The sequence below is a fragment of the Nannospalax galili genome, unplaced genomic scaffold (assembly GCF_000622305.1).
Source record: "Nannospalax galili isolate Female #2095 unplaced genomic scaffold, S.galili_v1.0 scaffold3, whole genome shotgun sequence".
Classification (NCBI taxonomy): Eukaryota; Metazoa; Chordata; class Mammalia; order Rodentia; family Spalacidae; genus Nannospalax; species Nannospalax galili.
In genome coordinates, this window is record NW_008351466.1 from 2586432 (window position 1) to 2591737 (window position 5306).

The following is a 5306-nucleotide window of genomic DNA, read 5'->3' on the forward strand; positions in this document are numbered from 1 at the left end:
TGTAGACAATGCAAGAGATAAATAATGCCTAGCTAGATTTGAAAAAACAGAAGGACCCATATTATTCCAAAAACCTAGAGACAAATTATACATACAACAAGATCAATGAATATAATATTTGTCGAGGCAAGGTTTATCTGAGAATGCGTTTCTTTGCCCAAGCTTTTATCTACATGGCACATGGCAAATAAAAATACCAGACTGATGGAACTAGCCTTCTTGGATGTTTAACAGCCATACTTTGAGGCCTATACTAATTTGGTCAGAGCGACATAAAGGACAGTTTTTGCTCTTTGCTCTCACAGGCCGACTATGTTTCAGGGGACTATGAGCATCTTTCAAAATGTCCTGTAACTGTGGTGGGTCACCTGTCCTCTTGATCAAGGAGGCTGTGGCGACCCCACTAGATGGTCTTGAACCAGTGTCCAGTCTACAATGAGTAGGGTCAACACAGAGGAAACATTTCCTCCATGACTCAAAGCAAAGCTAGTCATGGTTGACCAGGACCTTTGACTTATATCCACATAGGTGGAACTGGTAAAGGAAAGGCACCAGGGGCTTCTAGCAAGCGCATGTGACACCTGAGGAAGAGATCCACAAATGACCTTAAGAGTAAAAATAAATTCGTTAATCTGGGCCAACTGTAGGGTCTTAAACACCCTAAAGGAAAGTATAACCAAAAATTAAAGGTGTAAATATAGTTTTTTAAAGACTCCATATATATGGCTAAAGGCTACATAACCAGAAACAATGCCAGACAGGAGATACCTTCTTTTGAGTTGTTGGCCAGGGTGGCCAAAGGGACTCCCAGATAGTAACCCAGCATAGAACTGGGAAAATGAATAGAAGATCTCAATCTTATCTAAAGGAATATTGACAACTGATTGCTGCTAGATGAGGAACAGCTGATCTTCCTAAAACAAGGATCTGTGGATAGTCTGACTAGATTCAGTAGATAGACAAGCAGTGGGCAAAGGCTGGGGGCATTGACAACACAGTGGACAGTAATAGGGATGACAGAGTATATGGGCTTCAGCTGGGGCGGAGGCTATGGGAGGGTGCCATTTGGGAAGTGGGTATATAGATGAATAACATTGTTTGGGATGTTCTGTATGATATACACACTAAAATATTAACAAATAAAAAACAAAAAATAAATCCCCAAACATTAAACATCAGTTAGTTTATCTGAATATCAAAATAAATTCCAACAGTAGTAGAAATAACAACAAAGTACAGCACACAACAGTGGACATACTAGTAGGAATGTAATTTAATTAAAAGTTAAGGCATCATGGGACTGGAGAGTTGGCTAAATTGTTGAAAGCACTGACTGCTCTTGCAGAGAACTGGTGTTTGTTTTCCTGCACCCACATGGTGGCTAACGATCATCAGTAACTCCAGATCCAGAGGAATCTGATGCCCTCTTCTGACTTCTGTGGGCATTACACAACACAGGTACAGTTATATACACACAGGCAATATACTCATAGGTATAAAATAAATGTAAATAAAATAATTTAAAAAGTAACAAAAAATTAAGGAGTGATAGTCTAGCTCAATGCTAGTGCATGTACCTATTATGTTCAAGGCCCTAAGTATGACACCTGGCATTGAAAAATTAATCAAATGCAGGCAAATCTTAAGAACATATTATCTATAGCTATAAAGAAAAGCAATGTATATGACCAGATATAGAAATTAAAGAGATTATAGAATTATTTAACAAGGTTATCAAAATAGCTACTGTAATATGATCTAAGTATTCAGGAAGTAGAAAAAACTGTAAAAATGTTGATGATTAGGAAAGGATGGCAAAATTTGCACTAAGTCCGAAGCGGACAGCTGGTCGACCTCGTAGGCCCGCGGGAAGAGGAGAGGGAGAGGAGAGGAGAGGAGAGGAGAGGAGAGGAGAGGAGAGGAGAGGAGAGGAGAGGAGAGGAGAGGAGAGGAGAGGAGAGGAGAGGAGAGGAGAGGAGAGGAGAGGAGAGGAGAGGAGAGGAGAGGAGAGGAGAGGAGAGGAGAGGAGAGGAGAGGAGAGGAGAGGAGAGGAGAGGAGAGGAGAGGAGAGGAGAGGAGAGGAGAGGAGAGGAGAGGAGAGGAGAGGAGAGGAGAGGAGAGGAGAGGAGAGGAGAGGAGAGGAGAGGAGAGGAGAGGAGAGGAGAGGAGAGGAGAGGAGAGGAGAGGAGAGGAGAGGAGAGGAGAGGAGAGGAGAGGAGAGGAGAGGAGAGGAGAGGAGAGGAGAGGAGAGGAGAGAGAGATCTATATGGGGCATTTCAGAAACGCCCGGAGAGAAAGGGACAACTGGTCGACCCGAAGGATGACAAAATTTGCACTAAGTCCGAAGCGGACAGCTGGTCGACCTCGTAGGCCCGAGGGACAAGGAGAGGGAGAGGAGAGGAGAGGAGAGAGGAGATCATTGCCAGAAGATTTACATCAAAGAGACACTAAAGAAAATTTCTCAAGCAAAGGCGAAAGAATGCTACATGTAATTATGATTCTACATACAAAAATTTAGAAATGTGAATGTGAAGTATAATTAAACAAAATCTTTTAATTTTTCAGTATTCCTGAAAAACAATTGTATTTTAAAGCAAAATTAATATCAGTGCATTTCAGAGTTTATAACATATGGAGAATTAATGTATTTTTAAATTTGAACCAAAGAGTGGAAGAGAAATGAAAATATATTGTAAAGATTCACACTACACTAGAAGCAAACAATATTGAAAGTTTGACATTAAGAAGATAAGAATGTTAATAATAAATGCTTGAGAAATAAATTATTAGTCAAATAAAATAAAGAAATATAATTAATAATACAATAGAAAGTTAATTTGGACTAGAAAAACATTTAATCAGTTTAAAAGTCCAGAAAAATGAAAAACAAACAACAGATGGGACAGATTGAAAACAAATAGCAATATTTGAGACTTACATCTAACTACAATGAAAATCAAATAAAGCACAAATTACCTGAACATGTAAAATGAAAATTAGACATCAGATTAAAAATCAAATAAAGCAACATTATACTCTGTGGTGAAGAACACCACTTTAAATATAATGATCTACATGGGTTGGAATAAAAAAAAATATGTACTCTCTAAATTCTACTTGGCCCACTTACAGGAAATAAGAGACTCAGACTGCTCAGCCCTAAATGGGACCTCTGTATCACAACCTTCCCATGAAGGCCCAGGGAGCTTCATGTAAGAGTGGATGGAAAGACTATAAGAAGAAAAATGGTAAATGAATACAAGGAAACAATGTTTTCCAAACAGCAGGGAAATTCCACATATGAACTTACCCCAGTTTTGGCAGCATGAGCAAGCCTTGCTCCCACTCAGTCAGACAAAATACCATCATGAAGGAGCATTTGAGAGCTGCTGGGAGAAGAAAGGTCAATTTTCAATGCTGTAACACATGGTAGGTTCATCACAGTCCAGGGTAGGTTCTATACCCGAGTATCTGGGCAACACATACTGGAATCAATGGTGGAAAAAACACCACGAAGTTGAGTGGGTAGGGAGGTTGGGATAGATTTGTGAGGACATTAGGAAGGGGGAAATATGACCAAATTATACTGTATGAAGTTCTCAAAGAATTAATAAAAATAGTTTTAATAAACTATGAAACTATCCCAGCACCCACATGTTAGCTAACATCTGTGCATAACTACAGTTCCAAGAGATCGGTCACCTTTTTCTGACCTATGTGGGCATTGCATACACATGGTGCATGTACATGCATGGAGGGAAAACACTCATACACAGAAAACAAAATCAAAATATTAAAAACAAAACACACAAAACAAAACAAAACAAAGGAAGCACTAAAAAGGAGAGAAAGAAAGAGAAAAAACTACCTTAAATCCTGTTGGGTAGTTTTATTAATATCCTTGAGCTAAAATACGTAATAATGAACAAACAAGGTGGTTTAAAGAAATATAAATTGACTAATTCACAGTTTAGTGGTCCAGAAATCCAAAATCAGTATGTCGTCAGAGACGATTCATTTGAAAGCTTCTGAGAAATAATTTACCCCTTGCTTTTCTCTAGATTTCGATATTTTCTGTGATCCTTATAGTCATTGGTTTGGAGTTCAGTAATTTGAACATCTGCCTTGATTATTAAGGTTCCTTTTTCTCTGCTACTCTGTGCCCTCTGATATTTTTATAAGGATACCAGGTCAATGGAGTTTAGATGTATCCCAACCCAGTGTGCTTTCAAAAGGACAATTGATTATATCTTAATAGATTTCATTTATAAATAAGGTAACATTCTGATATTCAGATAGACAGAAACATGAGTGCAAATCTATTAAACCCATTCCAGACTTAAATAATATTAGTCATGCTAGATTTGAGAAGTGAAAAAAAATACTAGCAGAAAGAAGACACTTTAACATAATATTTAGAATGTTCTAGTTCCTAATTCCCAAGTTTAACATAAAGGCTGAATGAAGTTACATTTTGGAAACAATTTCAACACACTAAGTTTCCTAGTTTTCCTCTTGCTGTGATAAACATCATGGCCAAAATCAACTTGAGGATTAAAGGGTTTCTTTCATTTTACAAGTCGCAGGTTAAAATCCATCTTTGAAGGAAGTCAAAGCAGAAGCTCAACAGGAACCTGGAGGCAAGAACTGAAACAGAGACCATGGACAAATGCTGTGTACTGGTTTGCTTTGATTTTTTTAGACAAGTACTTCCTGTAGAATAAGTTGGCCTCGACCTCACAGAGTACCACTAGCCTCTGCTCCAGAGCAACCACGCTGGGTTCTGGCTTGCTTTACAATTGTAACAACACCTGAAATCACACCTGAGAACCTGAGAGCCAAGTAGTTGTCCAGTCATTTAGGCTGGATGCCTCTCATTCAGAGTAGTCCCACAGTGATTGTATCACATTGGAGATGCTGAGAACCCTGTAGTTGCTCTGTCCTCAGGGCTGAGGGCTTCAGCACTCCTAATCTGGAACAGAAAACCTGGCGGGTTTCTGAAGAGCCATTGGTCCTTACTCAGCTATGGAAGCCTATGAGTGCGAGTACTAATGCCAGTGGAAGAATTAGTAGCAGTAGCAACAGGATAAATCAACTTGATGGAGACAGTGATGCAACCGTAAGGTGCTATTCACATTTGGGATGGGCACCCCCAAATCAATTAGTTCAATTGAGACAATTTCTCCATTGAAGCTCCCTACTCAGATGATTCTAATATGTGGCAAGTTGACATTAAAACGAACCACCACACTAAGTTTATTAGTACTTAAAAAATATAGTGTGCAGAAATATTCAAACAATAAAAG